Genomic DNA, 24,808 nt, shown 5'->3' with positions numbered 1-24,808 from the left:
GCCCAACGTACATTTGGGGTAAGTGCTTGATGCCAACTCACATTCTGCAATGAGCTTCAAGTAGTTTTCCCATTTTTAAGTAACTTTATACATTGCATGGATTTATAATTTCTTTTTCTCTTGGGATGATTTTGCTAATCTATGATGCACACTATTCCAGTATGTATTTAAAAAATCAATTATTTGGATTTTTGGGTGTATGAAAACCTCAACGCCGTTGCCGGGGATCGAACCCGGGTCACCCGCGTGACAGGCGGGAATACTCACCACTATACTACAACGACTTGTTACATTTCGAATGTCATTTAATTTGAATTTATTTTCGATAAATCTATAATAAGAAAGCATTTCAGTATTGAAGATCTTCCCTCGAGTGTTTAATCAAATTTACTCCGAATAATGTTTTTGATCAAGTCAATGAGCCTCAAGCGAGTGTCTGAAATACCTTGGTCAAAAAATGAATCTGATCAAACAATGCAAGCATATATCTCATTTCTCAATAATTACTATATGATCCACTCCAGGAATGTTCTTCAGCGAGGAATAGTCATCGGAAGCTAATGACAATCATTTTAATCCATATGTACTAAGAGAACCATAGCAACGTTGCTTGGATTAGACGAATGGCTTCCCAATTAATTAGGAAGGAGCGTCCAAAGATACGAGCCAACCATTGAGACTTTATGGACGAAGACTTATCTGTCATCGTGCATAGAGGTGTAAATCAGACACGGTCCGTGTAAAGTACGGGTCGAGTTAGGCCGTGTTTTTAGGGGTCTGCCCGAGTTTGTGTGGATTCGTATCGTGTTGCGGGTTATGCTGGTTCATGGATCGAGTCGTAAATTGGGTTAAGTCATGTTTTTAAAATTTTTGAAAAAAAAATAATATAAATTAAAAAATAGACAAAATTTTAAAAAATATTTTAAAATTTTATTTTATATGAATTTTAATGCATACAATTGTTTATATATGCAATAATAAAATGAAATAATATAATAAAATTGAAAATAAAATTATATATATATATATTAATATATTATAGGGAGAATGACGGTTCAGTCCAGGGTCAGAATTTCTAGGCCCAAAGTACAGTTGGGGTAGATGCGGAAGTATTGGTGTATAAAATGGGAGGTTTTTGACATTTTGAATGTTTATAGCTTTACAACAGAATTTAAAATTTTGCATTGGGCCTTCCGTACTTTTTCGTATATTATATGTACATAATATATAAAAATATATATGGGCCATGCCACAGGCCATGAATAACACGACCCACTCAATCATACTGGCCTATGGACCTAAAACCCCAAACCCTACACGACCCACAATGTATATCGAGGGAGAATCATGAGTGTGGATGTATAGCCGATATATCATTGGCCAAGGAAAAAAAATTGTCAAAGGTATCCCTCATTGGTCCATTGCAAAATCCGAGGAGCAGTAGGCTTGTATTATTCACTTATATGATACAGAGAACCAGTTTCTTGTTTAATCACCGAATTACTGCATATTATGAACTGATTATATAAGATGATTGGATCTGAAAGCAGATGGAATCAAGGTCCAACGTACAAACTGAGAAAGTTACAAAGCTGCTCGTCAAATGAGAGAATCGTGCCTCTGAATTAGCTACCATTTGCCCTGACCCGCACTTGTAAGTATTAGATTTTAGGGTAAAAGGCTTAAACCTTCCCCGAGGTTTCTCACAAATTCTTACACCTCCCTTCAGGTTTCTGACACAACTTAAACCCTACACTCTAAGATTTTTATTGGTGTATCTATTGCTTTTTTGTTCAGGGCTCGGTTTGATGCACTTCCCTCCAACAGGTATTTTCTGTATTTTAACCCATCTAAGTGGGATCCAGGTTGGGTTTAGACTTTATTGACATTAGTCTAGTCATGAAGATCCTTTTTGATTCAAAAAAGAGAAGATGGATATAGGAATGGCAACGGGGCAGGGATATTCCTGATCTCGACTTTGAAATTAACTCTATTCCCGTCATTGATTCTTGTCAGGGATAAAATTTGTCCTTCATCCCCAATCTCTAATAGGGAGGGCCCAATCTCTAATAGGGATGGGTTCCCTGTGGGGACCCAAATCCCTGAAATGTTTTTAAATAACAATATTTTTTAAAAATAAATTTACATAAAAATAAATAAACATTTTAAGTTATAAATAATATTTTAAATATGTTTTGATATATAAATAATATAATAGTATATTTAATATAAATAACATTTAATATTATATATATAATTGGGGTCGGGGCGGGGCGGGGACCACATTTTCCATCCCAAAATGGGGATTCCTATTAATTCTCGCCCCCATTCCGTCAAAACAATCCCAAATCATTGTCCCCATTGGTCGAGCGCGAACTGGGATGAAGAGCCCTGGATCTTTCACGTAGATTACTCCTCAAATCACTAGGGCAGCGTAGCCGGTGTAGTTCTTCACGGTCCGAGTGGCACGAAACTGGAGTTCGCGACGTCCAACAATGAGGCAGAATACGAGGCGTTGATAGCCGGCTAGCCCTGGCGCAAGAGGTAAAAGCAAAACACATTGTTATCTGTAGCGATTCCCATCTTGTGGTCAACCAAGTTACAGGAGAATACGAAGCCCGCAAGCCAACTATGATCGCTTACTTGGCAAAGGTAAAAGAGGCTCTGCTTAGCTTCTAGTCACACTTCATCAAGCAAATCCCGAGGTCAGAGAACGCTGAGGCCGACGCCCTGTCCCGGCTAGCCAGCACCAGTGAAAACACCATGAGAACTGTGTACATAGAGGACTTACCTTGCCCTAGCATTCTCCGGGGGGCAGAGGAGGTCGCTTCTATCGCCCAAGCAGAATCGAGCTGGATTGATCCACTCGCGAGCTTCCTGCTACACGGAACCCTCCCCGTAGACCGCAATGCCGCCAGGATGGTAGAGCGTCAGGCAGCCAAGTACGTCATAATATACGAACGGCTGTACCGAAGATCCTACACGTTCCCCTACCTGCGCTGCTTGCGGCCTCCCGAAGCCGAGCTCGTACTTCACGACATTCATGAAGGCTTATGTGGCGGACACCTGGGGGCAGGGTCGTCGCTTAGAAAGCACTACGACAGGGGTACTATTGGCCAACAATGAAAGCAGACGTCGTCAGGCTAGTCAGGAAGTGCGAGAAGTGCCAAAAGCACGCCAATATTCACCACCAGCCCGCCGCCAACCTCAAATACCTCACCAGCCCATGGCCCTTCGCACAATGGGGTATCGACCTACTCAGGTCATTCCCGCCAGCAACAGGAGGAAGGAAGTTCCTAGTAGTGGTAGTAGACTACTTCACCAAGTGGGTTGAAGCTGAAACTCTTGTAACCATCACAGATCAAAACGTCCAGAACTTCTTCTGGAAGAACATAGTATGCCGCTTCGGGCAACCTCGGGTGCTGATCTACGACAATGGCAAGCAGTTCAGGGACATCAAATCCCAAGAGTGGTGCCAAGACATGGGAATCCGACAAAACTTCACGTCGATTGCACACCCACAAGCAAACGGTCAGGCAGAAGTCACGAACAGAGCTATCCTCCGCGGATTAAAAGCCAGGCTAGACTGAGATAAAGGGTTATGGGCAGACGAGCTGCCTAGCGTCCTATGGGCATACCAAACTATAGAGAAAACCGCCACCGGAGAAACTCCCTTCAACCTCACCTATGACACAGAGGCAGCCATCCCAGTCGAAATCGAAATCCCCTCACTTCGGTTGGAAGCATACCGTGACAATACTAATAACGACGAGCTGCGTACCAACCTCGACCTACTTGACGAGGTGAGGGACCTCGCATACATCAGGACTGCAGCGTACCAGCAAAGGGTAGCTCGGTACTACAACGCCAGAGTTAAGAAACAAAACTTCTGCGTCGGCGACCTGGTTCTCCGCAAGGTCATGGTACCTGAGCCCGGCGTTGGCAAACTCGGGCCGAACTGGGAATGACCCTACCGAGTAAAGAGAGCACTCGGGGGAGCATACGAGCTCGAGACCCTGGAGGGTAAACAGATACCCCGGGCATGGAACATCGTCAACTTAAGACGATATTACCTATAAATTATCAAACTAAGCAGGCCATGAGCCACTACCAGAGCCTAAGGGCCAGAATGCCGAGCTAACAAGGACCTCGACACCTCATTAACTCGCCTTGGGGCCTAAGTCTAGCAGTTCAGCAACATAGTCAGTTTGGCGAAAAGGGAAAATGACTGCCCAACACTTAACCAAAAAAGGGGACTATTCATTGCAAAATAATTTTGCTTACATTTCGTTCCAAAAAAACAAACAACAATAGCAACGAGCTCACAGGCCCGAAGGTACATCTTCCTCGCCTTCGGAAGGGACTTCGACAATACCGAAAGGTCCCGCTTTGTCTTCGGAATCTGCATCATCATCAGCTGCGACAGCCATTTCCGGAGTGATGCGCGAAGTGGTTATGGCACTAATGTCGAGCTCGGGGTACGTATTCCTTATCATCCTTTGGCACAACTTGAAACCCCTTCTGTACGAGCCCACCATCATGTCGTCAAAGCGCGGCAAAGCGATGTAATTGTCAACGGCCTTCACCTTCGCCTCCTCGATGGCTTGAGAGAGGATCTCAGTCTTCTCCTTGATATCATCCTGAAGGTACTCGACCTGATGCTCCAGGTCCAGCTTCAGGTCCGCCATGTGTTTCACCACCAATCCTAAGGCCTCGTTGTCCCTCCGAGACCTCGTTAGCTCGACTCGCGCAGCGCAAGAAGCCTTTCTGGAAGCTTACGCTCGCTTCAAGCCCCTCTCTGCCTGGATTGTTAGAGCGTGGATAGAGGAGTTCACCTGCCAAAACGAGAACAAATCAGCCCGACAAAAAAAAAAAGAAGAAAAACTATTTCGACTTACCACCATGGCGTGAATAGCAGCACGCGCGCCTATGTGATTCGGAGGAAGATCGGCCCACGCCGTGACCTCCTCAGGGCAAACAGCCTTCTTACTTTTTCGGGGCGCGTAGCTCGGCGTTAGCACGCTCCCAACCCCATCCTGACTTCCCGAGCCTGAAGGCACAGCCCAGGTATAAGCAGTATCGGCATAAGGGACCCCTGCCGCTTCCTAAATTGGAGGGGCCACCTCGGGCTCCCCAGGAGGCTCCATTCTCGGAGGGCTCGGTGCCTCGGGCTCCGCAACCCGGGAAGGATCGGCACGGACCCGCTTAGCGTCTCGCTTCCTCCTCCTCATACCATCAAACAAGCTCGCGCCTCGAGTCTTCTCTGCCTTCATAACACATGCAAAAAGGAGCTCGACGTCAAAAGACGAGAATAAAAACAAAGCAAAAGCAAGCCTCTGAGCAAGAAACCTACCCGAACTCAGACCGGCCTGAATAAGCTTGGCCTCCATCAAGTAGACTTGGCATTCGAGCCCAAGCCGGGCCCAGTCTTGGAGGCCCTTCGCTGTATCTTTATCTAACGTGGCATCGGGATTAGGAACAGCCAATCCCCACTCGGTAGGAAACGGCCACCCCATAGCACTTCGAACCACGAAGTAGTCTCGCTTCCATGCCGGGACCTTATTCGGAAGATCGTGCAAAAGCTTGAACCTCGGATGAGGAGACAAGTAGTAGACCCGCCTACGCCCGGGCAGGGGACCTACTTGCTTCTTGAGCACAAGAATGGCGGAAAAGATTTCTAGGTCCAATGGAAGGCAGTGTTCGCAACAAAGGGAGATGGTCCCGACAAGGTTACGAATGGAGTTCGGGTGGAGCTGACCGACAGTAACGCCGAAGTGATTCATGACCTCAACGATAAGGGGATGGAAAGGAAGGCGCAGCCCGTCAACAAGCTGCTCCCGGAATATCACAATCTCGTCCAGACCGTGCTCCCAAGGGAAGTCGCCCGAGGGTAAAATGTAAGTATACTCCCCGGGCAGGTTATATTGAGCAATAAGGGACCGAAGTCTCTCGGGCGTCATAGTGGAAGGCCCAAACTTATCTAGCATCCGACTTCAACGGGAGGTGGATGCCAAGCTACCCGAGGTGACTCGGCCTACGGGCTCGAACTCGAGCTCTACCTCGGGCCCTGCCTCGGACTCACTAAGGCTATCAGGGGCAGCAGCTCGGTTCGTGGACCCATCATCTGACCCCCCCAGAAGACTATCTAAACTACCCGAGCTGGACATTGAATCGAAAAGAAGACTGAGGACTCACCGGGGAAAAAGCTACCGGACTACGAAGAATGACGCGAGCTGACAGCCTTGGACGCGAGCTCAAGGAACGAATGCTGAAGAATGGCGAAGGAAAGTGACCAGGGGCCCCCCCACTATTTATAGCCACTGTACTCGTGCATCAACGGCCAAGATCAAAACCATCCAATGGCTCCCAGCAAAACCCGCTGCACGCCCCCCGAGGTGAAGTCAGTTTAACGCAAATTTTTGACGTTCAAAAATTTATAATCGTTTGACGTCCGTGCGTGAGATGCACGCGACCCGGGATTGACTCCTGGTCGAACCAAGCCGACCCTGATCGGGCCGAAAGCACAAGTAGGTCAAACCGGAGAAGCTCCAAACCAAGGCCAAAGCGTCACGAGGCAAATCCACCCATCATCCCGTGAACGCCCCACGCCAGGTCAGGACCCCGGGCACGGGGAGTGGGGGGCACTTGATGGAGGGAGATTTGGCCCGACCCCTTGGCCGCACGACACGTTGAAGCAACCGAGAGTGACCTGGCGGGAGCGCCAGCTCGGCACGACAATGGGCCCATGGCTCGAGCTCTGAGAAAAGGAGCCCCGAGCTCCCCCAAAAAAGGAACCCACGACCCGAGCTCCCCAAGGAGGAACCCGAGCTCTCCCTCAGAGGCCCTGAGCCTTACAAGGAGCGCAAAGGGCAAAAACCCGAGCTGACCCACCTCGGGGCAGCTCGGGCCACACTTCTATCCGAACTCAAGACTTCACATCGCACACCACTTCGACTCCAAGTCGCCTGACTGAACAACCGTACCTGACGCCAAGGAAGCCCGTACACGGAGGCGGCGCGCCTGACTGATTAGGGGTCCGACACATGACAGCCGCCCTCCAACGGCCACCTGCCACCGCCATCTCAGACGTGGCAGAGACGACCCTGACAAGGAAGACAGTGGCGGTTATGACACCCGAACTGGCATCTGGCAGAGGTTATGACATCCGAACTGGCATCTAACAGAGGTGATGACACCCGATCTGGCAGAGGTGACAATACCCAATCTGGCAGAGGTATGGGAATGAGTGTACCAGGGTGATTATAAAAGGCCCATTTCCCCCAAAGAAGGGGGTATGTGATTTTTGTGCTTTCTGGTCTTGAAGTCCTTTATTTCCCCTTGCCTTCTCAAGAGCACTAATTTGAGCTTCGGAGTGTTCCAACCAGGTTCCTCCCCGAAAGTCTCCAGTTTCCTCCTTGTTTCAGGCACCTTCAATTCCGTCAGAGACGAGGTAACCGACAGCTAGGATCAACCGGATTGCGCATCATTAGAAATGAAACCCTATCTTTGAAGGATCTCATCGAACATGTGATAGTTTCTTAATATTCAATATAAAGAAAAAATCACATTTCCTAATACAAAATATCTTCTTTAGATCCCTCTCCTTGTGACCTTAGGCTTAGCGGAATAACTCTCCCCATTAATGGAGACAAGACAATATAGCTTTGACCTAGGATAGGACTCTCCCTTCTCTCCTCTCTTTCTCTCTCTCTTCCCGCCGACCTCTCTCTTTCCGGCCGCCTTCTCCTACTTTTGGAGACTTAGCCTTACCACGTTACCAACATTAGAATCTCTAGTTTTGTTATCCGATCTTTAGTTTTGGCATGAAAGACACTTTAGCTTCGAAGGCAGCAGCAACACGAAAGTGTAGAGAGGTCTTTGGGCGTAAGAAAAAGGTCATAGGGACGATACGCAGCAGAGAGACCCTTCCAATCCCTCCGAAATACCAAAAAATCCCAACTTTTACCGTGAAATCCCTTAGATCCACCATTAAACCTACACTTATCCGTGGGCCCCGATCGACCTCCACTTGCACCTCAACCATTGAATTGGACACAACCATCAGACCCAATACCTCCCAAAGCACCCACCTGTGAAATCTCAACCCAAAATACCTTTGTTACCCTTTCAATCGCACCAAGATTCTATTTCAAGGTTTCAGATTGACTAGATTATAAATCTGCCCGATCCGAGCCTAATTGGCTCAATCTAACCTTACCAATCACATCAGACGGCTAAAAATCCCTATCATGTGAAATTTCACCCAAAATAAACCTTGTTTACCCCTCGATCGCATAAAGATTCCATTTTGAGGCTCTAAATTAACTGTATCAAGCCATTTCCAGATCTGCCTGATCTGGGCCCAATTGGGCCAATCTGACCCAACTAATCAACCCAGAATCCCCAAAAACCCCACCTTGTCAAATTTTAGCCAAAAATACTCACATTTACACTTCCATCTAAAATGATTCCATTTTGGCCAATCTCGTTAACTCATGGACACAAAAGCCCCTCTGTGGTTAGACCCATCTCAACCCTCCATTTTCTGACCAAAAAATCCCCACCATCGGACCAGAAACCCGGCCTGACGCCCATAAACCCAGTTTAACCTATTTTCCCAAAGTTACAAAAATACCTCTCCCACCAAATTACCCCCGACCTAATTCCCAAAAATGCCCCTCTTTTTAAAACCTTCCTAAAATCACCAAAATACTATTGACCAAAATTACCAAATACCTTTTACTTCAAATACCCTAAATTCCCAATTCCCAAAATACCCCTTGACCAAAATTACCAAATACACTTCATTTCGAATATCCTAAATTCCTAATTCCCAAAATACCCTTGACCCAAATTACCCAAACTGCCCCTTTGACCTAGGTCCCAAAATACCCTCTGACTTAATACTCCCTCCTACCAAATTACCAAAATACCCTTCTTACCAAAATACCCCAATTCCCAAATTTCCCAAAATACCCTTCTCACCAAAATTACTAAAATACCCCATTCCCAAAATTCCCAGAATACCCTTCTTGCCAAAATTACCAAAATACCCCATTTCCCAAAATTTTTAGAATACCCTTCCTACTAAAATTACCAAAATGCCCTTAACCAAATACCCTCCCTACCAAAAATTACTGAAATGCCTTTGTTCAAAATTCCCAAAAATGCCCCTCCTTCCAAAAGTACCAGAATTACCAAAATACCCTTGTCCAAGTTATCCGAAATCCCACATGACCTAATTCCCAAATTACCCCAAGTTTCCCGAAAACACCAAGTCAATACCCTCCAAACCCTACCTTACCTACCGTAACCCCCCTTTTTTCTCAGTTTTTGTTTAAAAACCGCCCTTCCCTCTCCTTATAAATAGTAAGCTCCATTCACATTGACAGGGGGTCGAAGAAGGGAGATTAAGAAGGGGGTCTTTTTGAAGAGAAGAGGAGAAGAGAGAACTCGAGAGAGGGAGTTTTAACATTCGTGGTTTTCCTCTGGGAAGTTGCCGAACGGTGGAGGAGGGAAAAAAGGTTCTCAGAAAGGTAATAAAAAGCTGCGAAAGGGAGGAGGGCCGAGAAAATTTAGAGAGAAAGGAGTGGTGTGAAAGAGAGCTCGCGGGAGAGAAAATCAGAGACAGAGACGGACCTGGCCTTCCTACACTGCTCCTTGTTACCAGAGATGCCGTCTCGTCTATTGTGGCTGCTGTGTTGACATCGTCAGCCTCATTGTGGTGCCGCTAGTTTGCTTCTATCGGCCACCTCGACTGCTATCATCCATCTTACCTTCTTCAAACCCCAGCGCCACTCCTAGCAATTCTGAACTGGGTTTCCTCAGTGCCGCCTAACTATATACTGAACCTCTGCATACGAGTTCAGCATCATCATCTGTCTTTAGGTTACAGAGGTAAGATATTTTACCTCATCTCCTTCAATTTCATGCGAAGTTTTCCTTTGTCAACTGTTAATATCTGTGCTAATTGGGTATTCGTATAAAGTCCAAGTTGAATGTGAGAACCTTCCTCAGCATCCGAGAGGATTTGGAGTTTTTCTTTTCACCCTATGAATCAACCGACTGAGTCCGAAGGTGGGGGTCTGATAGAAAAGGGGTGAGAATTCATCCTTGTACTTAGACCCCTGCATCCAAAAGGGGTTGGTTCGGAGGAAAAGAGAGAAGCTCCTGAATCCTCTTGAGTCACTAAGAACCCGGCTTCTCACATCCAATCCAAAGGAAGCTAGAGAAATCGGTATTCACACTGATAAGAGAGAGGGGTGCCTGACCCCTTCCCTCTCTCTCTCAATTTCCCCAGATAAGCCTTGTCCTGACTGATTAGTATGGAGTCACTGTAATCCTAAAGGATTTACAAAATTTAAATACGGGAGGGAGGCCCATCACTCCCAGTCACACATTCTGATGGATGGCGACTTCATTTATCTGGCCATGAAGTGAACTGCCGGATATTTCCGATGTTCACACCATTCAATAATCATTTTATTTGGCCAATATAGTCATGGTCAAACTGTTTTTTTCTTTCCTGGTTCTGGCACAATAAAGGGGTAAAAGGTTTACCTCTTTCCTTCTATTACTATTAAACTCAACTGAATGTGATTGGCTATGTGATAAAAACCAGGTATTTTATTGTTTGACAATTTTCACTTGCTTAAATCCGGAAGAACCTTTTAAGACAACTAGATGTTTTCTGTGTATCTTCCGTAATGTTCATTCATGAAAGGGGGTAATTGTGATCTCAGATTAAGGTTTATGTTCCTTAAGTGTAACGAAGAGTTGTTTGGCATGTTCTGTGTTAGTGATTTAGCTTCACTTAGTGAGATTACTTCTTATTATATGAACTTTCCTTGTTTTGTTCTGCTTCATTATCTATCTTAGGCCACTTGATGATCACATCTTTAGTTATATTTTTCGTCACCTTACTTATCTTGAATAATTTTTATAGTGTACAATCTCTTTTGGGTATTATTAGAAACTCGTCTTTCTCAAATGGTTCATCTTTATGCATTTACTTCATTTTTGTTGCTAGTGGTAAACACATTTTTAATTTGTTTGCGTTAGATTCACTCATGTGGGCCCCAACTATCAGACATGGGAGAGAGGTGCCTAACCCTTCCCTTCTCCCATCCGAGTATTAATAGGACTAGTTAACCGATGTGTCAGATTGTTGAAATCACTATTAGAAAAACATTTTTTAAAATGCGATGAGATTTGCCAATACTTAGCTTTCCGAGGTACAAAAAGCTTTAATTTTCCTTTTTTGTGATGATATTTACCTCTCATATGCAATGATGTTTATTTCTCTCAAATACAATATCAATTTACCCTCGGTTGCGATATCGTTCAACTTTTGCATATGCGGTGACGTTTAACTTTCTCCAAAGTAATAACACCCAATTTTCACATATATGATAACATTTAATATGATGACACTTAGTTGTCTCGACTGCGTTAAAACATTTTGGCAAATACCAAATACCTCGAAAACCTCGAGGACGATGAAAAACAACGGCAAATAAACATGACAATAAATCTCAATACTTAGCATAATCAAGTCTAATGACATGTCCTGGCTAGATCAGGAAAGATTCAACAATCCTAGCCACACTAGCGGACCTTGGGAAAAGAAAACCCTTGGCAAACCCAAAGGAGAGGGAACACCACAAACATTTGGTACTCCGAGTTGCGATGGCATAACCAAGTCAAGTTGTAACAATCCAAAAGGACTTCATATAACACACCCCATATCACTACACGTTCAAATAAATGATCCATGATATTATCACAAGAATATCAGTATGCTGTTCAAATCACATCAACATTAGCATATTTCAAAATCTTGCACAATAAATAGGGGGTTTTCTTTCGTGCCATATTTTACCTACCCAATGCTTTACTAGTTATGCTTTCTACTAAAGCGAAAGAGGGTTGGGTACTCTACCCGTGAAGCACCCATGCAACACTCCCCACACACGCAGGGGGATGGCGAAGGTTGCACACCTAGTAAACCTCACTTTAGTTTTTCTTAATAAAAGACATTCTATCAAGATACATGGGGATTGAACATTAAATTAGCCAACTACTTTCACTTGTTTCTTGATACAATGACTTCTATCGAGAAATAGAGGGATTAAAATATTGGAAGTATTGAGTTATACCTTACAAAATACTCCTATGATTTTACCATCACTTGCATCTTCAAAAACTTCGTACATGACTTACGCGACCTAGAAAACAAGTACGAGTGAATATGACAAATAACACTTTATCAAAAGATAGGGGGGTTGAATCACAAAATGAATAAAAGTTGGTTCAAAACAAGCACTCCCAGTTCCCATCCAAGGACATTACTAAGTTGAATATTAGAATGCTTATGAACTTGTCAATAAGTAGGGGGGCTATCAATATACCCAAATAAAATTTTCAGTACGTAAAGTTCACAGAGCATCTTTAAATTATGCGTGCGTCTTTAAATTATGCGTGTGACAGGATGCCTCATGGGCCTAGTAAAAGTGAGCAATACAAATAACGACTTCACCCGTACTATGTTAGTATAAAGGGTCACAAAAAGAAATAGCATATGTAGAGAATTCTTAAGGGAATGGAAACCCTATCTTTAAAGGATCTCATCGGACACGTGATAAAACCCTAATAATGCCTCCTTAATAATTAACATAAAGAAAAGATCACATTTTCTAATAGGAAAGGTCTCCTTTAGATCCCTCTCCTTATGACCTTAGGGATTTCTCTTTATAAAGGGGAATAACTCTCCCTAGTGGAAAGACTAGACAATATAGCTTTGACTTGGGGCTTTTCACAAGGGGACTCTCCTTTCTCTCATCTATTCCTCTTTCTTCCCCACGACCTCTCTCTTTCTCGCCGCCTCTCCAAACATTCAGAGACTTGACCAACCTCCATAACCTTACCACGTTACCAACATACTCAAAGCCAATTCTTCAAAAATCAGCTTCAATGGCATAAATGATATCAAACAACAATTTTTTTATGATTTTTCAAAAATCATTGATGTGATTTCTGGATAATCATCAAAGAGAAATCATCATTAATGCCAAACATCACCATACTTGAAACCACTATTTACATATATTAATTAACCAAATAAAAAACTGCTTAAAATGAGTGCATAATAATAATATGATGGTTTTTCTTGAGAAAATGGCTACGAGATACCAAACACCATTCTAATAACCACTTCTAATGACTTTCTAAGAGACCTATGCTTTAATTTACACAAACAATTACAATCAATACTTCTTAGTAGTGTTGCACGAATAATAATGAAATGACTTCTTTCTTATGTAGGGGTTTATTATGGGATGCCTAGGCTTTGTTTACAGTAAGGAGATGCTTAGGCAATTAACGTTCACAACTTATTGAGAGCACATAGAGATTTTAGTGGGATGTTAAAAGCATTTCAATCAAGTTTTATTAGGAATTCAAAATAAATTAGGGTAAATTATAAATAGGTACCTTGCACTTTTTTCTTTCTTTTTTTTTTTTTTTTTTTTTTGCAAAAGAGAAGTAGCCAAAACGATTCATTAAGGAACCGATAACTGTACATTAGTAGATAGTGCTGGGTTGTATTATATTTTAACCTGCCCTTTGCATGCTAAGTAGGCTAACGTATGAGCTACCTTGTTATATGTTCTATTTATATGTACAAAATCGAGTGTCTCAAAAGTGGATAGCTGGTTGGCTTCTATCCTGCAAAAACTCGATTAGCTGCAAAGAGTCACTGTGTAGCTTTAACTTTGATATTCCCATCTGTTTGGCTGCTTTTAGTCCTTGATTTTTACATAATAACTGTCGATGGCCCAGCATGGCTCTCCTCTAAAAAGTGTTGTGCCTCCACCGGAGCATTCGATGATGAAAGCTCATCCTGCAAGACCCGATTGTAAGTCAAAGGATCCATCAATGAATAATGAGGTGGAAGGACCCCTGGTTATATTTGTTGGATGTATGCGCCTTTGCTATTGATGTCCTTTGTTCCTGATGTCGAAGTAAGATATCACGATGAGTGATGTGTGCATGTTCGAAAATGATTTCATTCCTAGCCGCTATAGAATATATAGCATTATGCAACCTTTCCCAATGAGCTGGTTTGCCTCATGTGGAGGTAGGTGTCTTTTCACTTTTTCCCACCAATTTTTAATGGAGATAAAAAAAGTCTTCCTCCTCTCTGATGTCCTCTAGATTCAATCCAACTTGTGCTTCACACCAAACAGCTCTTCTAAATGGGCATGTAAAGAAAATATGTTGAGCCATTTTATTACATGATGTAGCAAAGGGACAATTCATTTCAGATGGGGGAAGCCACTTCTTACATTTGTACTCGGTGAGAAGTCCATTCCATAGCATTTTCCAGATTGGTATTATACATCTGAATGGGACGTTTAGTTTCCATAGTTTCATCCAGGGGAAGTATGTTTGGGAGGATGATGGGTGTTGAGATTCAAAAGATTTGTATGTTGATTTCACTGTGTAAATCCCCAAAGAATTACGTTTCCACAAGATATTATCTTGCAAGGAATCTGTATTGGGAGTGATTTGGAGAATGTGTGAGCATGTTGGTTCTTCAAAGAGCTGGGACAAAGATGGTTTGGTTCCAACTCCGTAGTGATGACACAGTGGGAGCTGCTGATCTCGATGGTGTTGTCTTTTTGCTTTGGGATGCCCCCTGTCATGGTTGGAATCCATGGGTCCGAAAAGGTTGAGATATCCCTTCCTATGCATACTTGCCACATTAAATTTGGCTTTAGTTCTTTGAGAGTTTTGTGTGCTGAACGCCACCATGTAGATGACTTTTGAGTGATTCTTGCCTGGAAGGAACTTTGATTTGGGAAGTATATTTGTTTGATGATTCGACTCCACATAGTATTAGGAGAGGAAATGAGTCTCCATACCCGTTTCCTTAAAACCGCTTTGTTCATATCCTTGCTTTTTCGGAAACCTAGTCCTCCAGCTTGCTTGGATTAACATGCCTTTTTCCAAGAGATTGTATGTGTTGTTTTTTTGTTTCCCGCATATCACCAAAAATCCTTCATTAGTTTGTAGTTGTAGTGCACCTTGCGAGAGAATGGTGGACTGCATGGAGTAAATCGGGATGGCTTGAAGTACTGATTGAATTAAAGTTGTACATCTGGTTTGAGATAAGAATCTAGAGTTCCAGGCAGTGATTTTGAGCATCATCCGGTCCACTAGGGATTGATGTGTTGTGATTCTGTTATCTTGCACCCCTAATCGAGCACCTAGGTATTTTGTACCTTGCAGATGTTTTCTCACTTTCAAAATATGAGTGAAAAACTTGCGGTGGCGCCTTGAGACATTGTTGCTATACATGATGGATAATTTCTCATAATTTACCTTTTGTCCAGAGAGTTGTTCAAAAGTAGTTAGGATTTGGCTTAGAACTCTCACTTGCTTCATATCTGCCTTTCAAAATATAATTTTCAAAATATAATGCAATCATCTGCAAATAACAAGTGGGTGAAACTTTTGCCATTCCTGCAGATTTTGGCACCTTCAATGAGGCCTTCGTTTTCAGCACACACTAACATTTGTGTTAGTATTTTCATGCCAATGATAAAAAGATAAGGGGAGAGATGATCACCTTATCTCAAGCCTCGATTCAATTTAAAATGTCCATAACATTTACCTCCTAATTTAACAGAGAAAGTGGGAGTGGAGATACATTGTGGATGAATTGGATCCATTGGATAGGAAAGCCCATTTTGTTGAGTGTTTCCTTGATGAAAAGCCAACTCATTCTATCAAAAGCTTCAGACATGTCTAGTTTCAAAGCTATGAAACCGTTTCCCTTTTTTTGGTGTTTCATGAAGTTCAGTATCTCTTTGGTTAGTATAATGTTGTTTGTAATTTGCCTGTTCTTGAGAAATCCAGATTGGAAAGGAAAGATGATCTCCTCAAGGAGATGCTGCATTCTAGATACTAACCATTTAGAGATAATTTTGTGAAGTAAATTGCAAGAGACTGATGGATCTAAAATGTGAGGATTCCGTAGGATCAAGGGTCTTAGGAATGAACACGAGGTTTGTGTTGTTGATTTCCTTGGGAAGATACCCAAAAGAAAAGAAGTGCAACACCATTTGGTGGATGTCTTGACCCACAATATCCCAGAAATGCTGGTAGAAGAATGTTGTGAACCCATCTGGGCCTAGGGCATTGTGGGGGTGCATTTGTTTTACTACAAGGATATTTCCTCAAAGCTTAGGGGTTGCATGAGTGTCCTTTTGCTGGTCTGTGAGAGTAGGGCATGGTATCATGGATAGAAGCCTCATATCCAATTGTTCATTGAGAGCTCCTACTTCATACATGGAGTTGATGAAGGTTGCTCTGTACCACCTTTTGGTTTGTGATGAAAGTAGAATTTATCATATTTTTATCCCCAAATATTCTCTTTCATACCTAATTAGTACTTAATTGAACTCATATATCTTGTGTTTCGGTTTAGAACATGAAAAGAAGGCATCAGGAGCAAAGAAAGGCAATTCGGATGATTTTTCACAGTTTCGGCACCGTTCATTAATCTGGGTCTAACTCGCGTATCCGAACTCCGATTGGGCTGATTCAATACCCACTGAAAAGATAAGAGAAAAAACCACAATTTTTGTGTTTTGGGCTTTCGCAGATTCGGCCTGCATCGAAGTCAAATTCGGGCCCGAAGTTGGGGTAAATTCGCAAGAAGGCCCAATCCGCAGCTGAAGCCCAACTTGCAAAAAAGCCTAGCTGAAGCCCAATTCGCAGAGGAGGTCTAATACAAATCCAAGAACAAGAAACTGATAAGTCCTACCATATCTAAATTTATGATGTAATCCCAGAAAGATAAAGAGATTGAGTTCATTAGATAAAGAGATAAGAGTAGGATTAGACTAAGACTTTCTAATCTTGAGAGATTAACTTTAAGAAAGAATAGGAGACCACCCCCTCCTCTTAAGCTATATAAAGGGGTAGGGGTAGACTAGAGGGGCATCACTCAATCTTGGGGATTGAATCAAGAAGCAAGGAGCAATCAGTCAAGAAAGGATCAATAATTCAAGAAACTTCAAGAAGAAGGTGGCGGCAAGAAGAGGAGATCTCAGCATCATGGGCGAATTCATGAGTTTTTTCTTTCCCTTTGTTTGCTTTAATTCTTCTATCATGAATTGATTTGTTTCTTGCTAGGGCTGAGGAAAGTCTAATTATGTTAATGAATATATTTTTATCTTTATGATTTATCAAAGATTGTGATTTCCATATAGTTTATGAATTATTATGCTTAATGCATTTAAGAGCTTGGCCACCTCTTAATTGATTTGAGTTATGTGAATGAATCGATAAAAGAATTCACATAATTAATAGAATAATTCATAGTGTGAATTGAATGGTATATAGAGATATATATACATGATTCATCTGAATTTAATGGTTTTTTTGGACTTAGTGCACTTCCATCTTGAGAGCTCTACTCGAGAGATCGAAGGGTTACCTGATGGGCGTAGTTTTAATATATCTCGAGAGAGAATATTAAATAAATTTGGAAAAATCTCAGCTTATGGGAATGACAATTAGTCTTGGATAATCGGACCCATCAATATTCATTACATTGGTTAGGTGGATCAAAAGTCTTAGCGATTTCATCATTTGCATATTCCATTAGTGATGATCCTTGTTTTTATTTTCTTTGTTCCAGTTTTATTTTCAGTAGTTCTTGCTCAATCCTAAATTTCGATTGTCCAAATAATTAGGAAAATCTGTGATTCTAATACTTATTTTGTTAAATCCCTGTGAGAACGATATTATTATACTACTCGATAACTAGTACAGGGTTATATATTTATAACTATCAATTTGCTGTTTTATGAAAATATTTTGTGTTATTGTCTCCTGTTTAGAGCCAAAGCTCTCTGGATTTTAGTCTCCAAATCTCCTCTTCTTTTCTCAACCAATACAAATATTGAGCTTCTAGGTCTTGGAGTTACTAAGGATTTTCATCTTGCATTTGGAGGGAAGATATTTGTCTTTTCAGATTGTTGAGGTGATCCTGTATTTTCCCAAATGTGTGGTGATTCCAGCTTTGCAGATTTTTTTTACATTATTTGAGTTTTGTGACTATTTGATAATGAGGGGATCCTGTGATGTGTCTACAAGGCCGAGTTGATAATTTGTCTACTAAAAAATGGAAGTGGGATTGTATGTACATGGAAATGGGCTCTGTCCACAATTTGATGGGAGCATGGTTCGAGGATATTATGGAAAGATAATGTACCAAGTAATCCGGGTACAGGTCTAACCATGAAGTCGTGGCAAAGGCTCGATCCAATCTTTCCAAAATTTTGGCTCATGTTGTCCATTTGTTGTATTGTGGGCCAACAAAATTTATGTCGTGCAGGTTGAAAGTTTGGATGAAATTTTGTAGGTGTTTGGATGTTTTTGGTGTTTGGTTTTTATAGTTTTTTTATCCCGGCTTGTGAGTAAGTCATTTAGATCACCTTATCAATAGCCATGGGAGGGATATTTGCTGCAGTATGATGGTTAACTGGGCCCAAATGTATTTTCGCTGGTGTTTTTGTGGGTGTCCAAGGTTGGTTGTGGGGGAGGTTTCCTCTTGGAGAATGATGAAATTTTGTTGCGTATGAAATGTTTTGGTTCTAATGTTGTTGGACCAGCAACAGAGGAGACCACCCGACTGCCCAATGGATGGCTGAATTAAGAAAGATTTGAAAGTTGAGTTTGGAGGTTTGTTTGCCCCTCTAATGTTCCATGAGAAGAGATGATCATCTTTGGGGGGTGAGCGAGTAGTGGTACAGTTATTATAAAAGAAAATTCAATATAAATGAAGTACTCGCAAAAATAAACTAGAAATGAGTATGATACCTGGCCTGTGTAGATGGATAGAAAAGCTCCGGTTCTAGGTTCGGGTTCAGATTCGGATCATTGTGCCCACCAGTTTCCGGATTCCCTGTTGGCATGTTTGTATCAGCCTTGTTGCCATCGAGTAGCGACCCGTTTGATTGCCACATAGGATAATAATGATGCTCTGTAGGTGACTGTATTTGATCATAATGCTTTGCTGGACCCGGAGAATAATTTACTAGAGCACCATTTTCCACCATTAGAATATTGTTTGAATTCTCACCCGGCAAGGTTGTAAAAGGGCTCACCCTCTTTTTTTCTTTCCTGTTCGAAGACCAATGGGGTATGATTGCAATTGTTTGAGTCCATTTGGTTTCCGAAGAGAGTGATTGAATGCTTTTGCCTTGGCTGCATGTCGAAGACGTGGTTAAGTGTGTTTTCTGTCTCTTTGTGCATGAAAACCACCTGTAGTAGTTGTGGTTGCATGAACTACACATGTAGCATGCATGCTAGTGTTGCCACGTCGATGTGAATCTGCATGAAGTGCACGTGTAGCATGCATGATGGTGTCACCTTGGCGAGTTGACTCGGTAGTTTGCATTGTTGACTCAGTCGCAACTCCAGTAGGTGAGAACCTGTAGTTGTTGTCGGCTTGTTCTATGCATCTTGGTTTGTGTCCTCCGGTGTCGTCTTCAGAATCCTTATCGGATCCATGGGCACCATGACGTATTTTGCATGGTTCAATGCACTTGATTTCATAGGAGAATGTGGGGATTATCAATGGTTTTTCTGGTCGATACTCTGCTCGCAGCCATTCACCCGGATTATCTTATAGAACGACCCTCCAAGAAGCTCTTGTAATCTTGTACTTGAGAGCCCAGTCTTTTGCAATTCGTCCATGCATGGCCTATCAGTCCGCAGTTCGCACAAGTTCATAACAATAACGGAGCCAAACTGGCTTGTGGCTTGCCTTGATAGAAGATGAAGCGACGACTCGTGTACAAAGGTTTTCGCAGATCTATCGCAACTGATGAGATGCCCTATACACGTCTTTTCCTAATTTGATAAAACCTTGCCAGCAAATGCCGCTAAGAAATTGTGATTCTTGCATCTTCCACCATACCTTTTGGGATCATATGGATTTGAAGCTATACGTGTTGCATCCATATTTGGTCTACCACTCCAGTATTCGAGTGTTTCCATTCTTCGATCAGTATCCAGCTTTGTCAATAGAACCAAGAGCCGCCATTAAGAGCATTGCTTTTGTCGTTTAGCTCTCCGAAAATGAATTCAATTCTTCCGCCCTCAACAAAATTTACTGTTAAAGCATTTGTTATTCTCCATAGGTGTTTAACATGGGCAGTGAGATTTTCTTGGTTTACCTGTTCTCTGGGGAATATACGACCTTTAAGAGTGAGGTTGGAATGAGGGATATTCCTGATCAACTATCACTATAACTGCATGTGCAAAAAAAAGTTGAGTAATGTCGCCACTGCTCTTCTGTCTGCTATCGTGATTATGGGCCGAGTCGAGCCGGGCTTTGCACTTATCATAAGGGCTAAACTAGTTTAGGTTCGGGTCCGGTTTGGCCTGGGGTTCCGGGCCTGTAATATAAAGTCTTAGCCCAGGTCTACACGGGCTTGAGTCGGGCCGAACTTGATTCCGGATTAATATCTTTTATATATAAAATATTATTATTAAATGATATAATATGCATATAAATTTTTATTTTATATATTATATAATAAAAAATATTACATATAATATAAATTTAAATATATGCGAATTGGGCCTAATGTGGGCCCGGGCCTGAACACAAGATTCAGGCCCAAGCATGAAATTTTGAGGCCGAGTCGGGCTGAAATTATCACCCCTATCCGCCACCATTATTTCTTTTCCTTTATTATCCTTCGCAACCATCTGGTGTAGAGGACTGTTGTTTTGAATGGGACGACAAGGTGATACAAACAGTTCACAGGGAATCCTTGAAACCGGGGGCTTCGAGGTTTAAACAGGGACTTAACTGTTGGGCGGGGTGCGTAGGGAGGGTTTGCAAGCTATTGTGAGGACTAAGAGTCTTTGTAACAGGGGAAAGACAGGCTCAGGCCGACGGGAAGAGACAGGCTCAGGCTGATGGGAAGCCATTGGACAAGCTATTGGACTCTAGGTACTTTGCACTTTGGGGGTAAGGACACTTAAAAGGTTAAAGGGTTTTGACCAGTCAAAACCCACCCATAAATTTTGATAAATAACACTTGATTGGCTATCACATTTATGATACCAGTTGATTGGTCAAAATATTTTCAGATATTATATCTTTTTCATATCATAGTCGAACCCTTTTTCAAATGGGAAAATTTGTGATGCGGGGAAGATATGGTATGGGAAGAGTTTTGACCAATCAAAATCCATCCATGAATTTTGATAAATAACACTTGATTGGCTATCACATTTATGATACTAGTTGATTGGTCAAAATATTTTCAGATATCATATCTTTCCCATATCATAGTCAAACCCTTTCATAATATAAACTCAACTTAAACGTCGGCATTCTATCGGTTATCTTGCACTAAACATTTTAAAATCCTAAAATTACCCCTCCTTTACCATTTTAGTTCTGTGTTGAAGCAACACAACGATTTGTGCATCAACCTTCATTTTCATTTTCTTTCTTAGTGTTGAACAAACTGTGCACAATGGTTGTGTAATTATATCCCCTTTTCTAGCAACAAACAATTAGTAGTGCAAATGGACTGGGTCAAGATCTTATTCAAACCCGAATTCAAATCCAATTCTATTTTATCGGATTTACCCCCACCTAGATTTTCGAATTGGATCAAATATTCGGATTCAATTAAAAATTAAATTGTATTTGGATCACCCTTATCCGATTTGGAAGAATCCGATATATATCTTATTTATTTATAAATATGTCTATATTGTATTTTTAGATTTTTTTATATTATTTATTTTTTATAAAAAGACATATATATATATATATGTGATAAAAATAGTTGAAAAAAATATTGTATTTTTTGTTTTTCTTTATATAGACTGATGTTTTCTTCGTTTTAATACTTTGTTAAATTTTAAAGAAATTAAATTGGATTAGATCATATTCGAATTCAAATCAACCTTTTTGAGATCCGATTAGATATTCGAATCAGATTGGATATGAGATTTATATTATTGGATCCGATTCAGATATACCGACTCAAATATAGTCCAATTCATTTGCCTCCATCCAACAATGAAGTATTCTCTCTTTTATCTGTGTCTCTATTTCTATAAAGAGAGCATGAGAAATGGGAGACTTGTTTGAAACTAACAAATAATAAATGCAACCTCCACTCCCAAGTTCAGAATTCTTAGAGATTATTAAATTTTAGAGTTGTGTTTCCGATCTCAGTACAACCACTATGCCCTCCTAAATTGGCTCTATAATCTGTTTATTTTTTTCCAAAGTTGTAGCCATGGTTTTCGAACCATCATTGACTGGGACGGTCAGGCCATTCGGCCCGAAAATCGTTCAGGCAATCAGTTTCGTTTCAAACCCAATTTCTGGCCAACAACCGTTGAAAAAGTCAATGACCCATTGGCTCCGACAGTCGAACCATTGACCCATTCAATGATTTTTGGTCATTTTTTATTTTTAATTATTTTTATTTTTTGTCAGAACAGACCATCCATTCGAACTGGATGATCGGAATGTCGACCCGAAAACCAGTGGCCAGAACAATTTCATTTCTGGGTAATTTTTTAAAACCATAGTTATAGCAATGATCTTGAATAAATTCATAGATAGTGGGTGCTTTAATTTTACCACACATTTAACATTTGTTAACGGTGCTGGATTTGAGTGTATAGATGCACTTGAAAGTTCAGTGTACTAAAGCGTTGCAGTTAAAATGTTGGGAGAAGTACCGATCAGCCCAGCTCAGAGTTTACTAGCCACGAAGTACAGGGGGAATGCATCCTGACCGTGAATTGATGCCAAATTCACGGGCAGGATGTGGTTTATAGGGGGAAGAGGGCTAGTTGTAGGGGGTGACTGGAATTCAGAATTCTGCATCGTATGTATTCATACTTTTCCCTAAAATGTTTAGGTACTTAAAGCATCACCACCCCCTCCCCCCAAAGTACGGTGTGTAATTTACCCAATAAATTAACCCCTTGCATCCTTCCACAGTTTTCATGTAATGCATAGATGCAAAGAGCTAATTAATGAGGTGACAACTTTACATAGTAGTACTATACTACTACTAATTCAGATTAGCCGAACCAATGGCTGTGTAGAGCTGTTGAACCACTGATAATGTCCCACACCTGTGATGGAATATATAAAATACATGAGCCCACAATAAGAGATTGAATGATTAACTGGAATTTACACTCAGCCAAATTGCATTTCTATAAATTTGCACCAGTTCAAATGAAATATACACTGTAAAAGTGCAAATAAACTGAGCCTAAGGCTCAGTTTGAAAAGAGTATAAATACAAATATGTATAGTACAAATGCATACAAAATAATACAAAATGTAAAGTTTTACACTCTACATATTTGCATTTGTACTCCTTCCAAACTGAGCCTAAAGATTGGACCAATTTGCAACTCTCTCAATGTCAACTTTCTACCATCACCCAAGGATTACTTTATCCAATCATTGGAAGTTCTTTTGGGGACCCATTGCAACCTTCGTGGCATGACAAAGTGATTTTACTTTATCCACACAAGGTAATATGTGTATGAAGTATACTTGTATAAATGAGAAAACCAGATGTGTATGCGATTCAGCAATTACATCAAAATCAAACAAATTTCATATGGAATAATGGAAGCAATCAATTTTAAACCAATTCATCCTTCAATTGGTTCATATTGAAAGGGATGGAGGAAGAGGATTTCAAATTCATGTATATTCACGGGAGTGGGAAATTTATCTAAACATCCATATGGAAATAATCAAACGTAAACCAGTTCAGCCTACGACCATCCCAAAAATTCTAGCCTATTTGACGTTGGATGTTAAAAACAAATGGTTCCAGCTTTAGGCGTTTAGCATGGATTCAGTCTCTTCGCCATTATGGGCTCATGGTATTTCAGTCCTTATTGATAGTTTTTTTCCCAAACTTTACTCCAGGTGGAGGGAAAGCCACCTCAAATTTTATGAATGAAACTAAAGGAAGATCTAAAAGTACAGGGGAGGACATAGCCCACCTTGCCCCAAACCAAAACAAAAAACAAAAAATCATCGTCAAATAAAAAAACTTAAAACACTAATCAACACAAAGCATTGGGAGGTTAATAAAATCCTCGTAAATCAACCTAGAGAAAGCCAGAGGAAGCTGACAATCATCAGAAAAGAGAGAATGACTCTTCATGACTTCATCAATGCCTTTGCCTAAAAATCAGAACACAGGTTACCCTTAATGTATGTGGAAAATTAACATCCATTCTATCAACAAAGAATTTGATTATGTTAACAGTGTAAGAAATGACCAAGGATGAGGAATCATACCTTTCATTATATTAATTAGAACTTCATTATCACCTTCCACCTCAAAATGTATGTCATTGTAAAAACAAATTTGAATTCCATCGAGGAGTCCTTAATGGTAGCTTGGTACCATTACTACAGAATGATCCTGAAACCTGGACTCCTCGAGATGAATTGCTAAAGCCTAATCAACCAAATTCGCCCCCAGATGTTTTTGGTTCCGAGCCTGAATATGCCTGGATTTCAGGAGGCATTGAATGTACCCAGTCAAAGCCAACCAGAAGAATGCGATGGCATTGTCAGGAACAAATATGCCCAGCTATAGCCACGACCCAAGCAACCAGCCGGTCCAGCCGGAATGCAACATATTGCCACCGCAACGTCAAAACTAATCAAAAAGCTCAGGAGTCGGGACAAACTCCAAATCTCCAA

General features: G+C 41.4%; 2 long non-coding RNA genes and 1 other non-coding gene across 3 annotated transcripts; 1 reads left to right on the top strand and 2 right to left on the bottom strand.

Annotated features, from left to right (window-relative positions):
• Positions 1–212: 212 nt before the first annotated feature.
• On the bottom strand, positions 213–284 carry TRNAD-GUC (transfer RNA aspartic acid (anticodon GUC)). Its single transcript has one exon. It is a non-coding gene; the product is annotated as a tRNA-Asp (tRNA).
• A 9,107-nt stretch (positions 285–9,391) lies between these two features.
• On the top strand, positions 9,392–17,309 carry LOC148880037 (uncharacterized). The gene is made up of 2 exons (XR_016104433.1): positions 9,392–9,897; positions 16,493–17,309. It is a non-coding gene; the product is annotated as an uncharacterized LOC148880037 (long non-coding RNA).
• On the bottom strand, positions 16,418–19,694 carry LOC148880036 (uncharacterized). The gene is made up of 2 exons (XR_016104434.1): positions 18,895–19,694; positions 16,418–16,792 (listed from the first exon to the last, which is right to left on the bottom strand). It is a non-coding gene; the product is annotated as an uncharacterized LOC148880036 (long non-coding RNA).
• Positions 19,695–24,808: the final 5,114 nt, after the last annotated feature.

Source organism: Nelumbo lutea, chromosome 1 (assembly GCF_056320005.1).
Source record: "Nelumbo lutea isolate HS-2025 chromosome 1, American lotus-T2T, whole genome shotgun sequence".
In the NCBI taxonomy this organism is placed as follows: domain Eukaryota; kingdom Viridiplantae; phylum Streptophyta; class Magnoliopsida; order Proteales; family Nelumbonaceae; genus Nelumbo; species Nelumbo lutea.
Note: the sequence above shows the minus strand (reverse complement) of the source record. Positions and strands in the feature narration are given on the sequence as shown.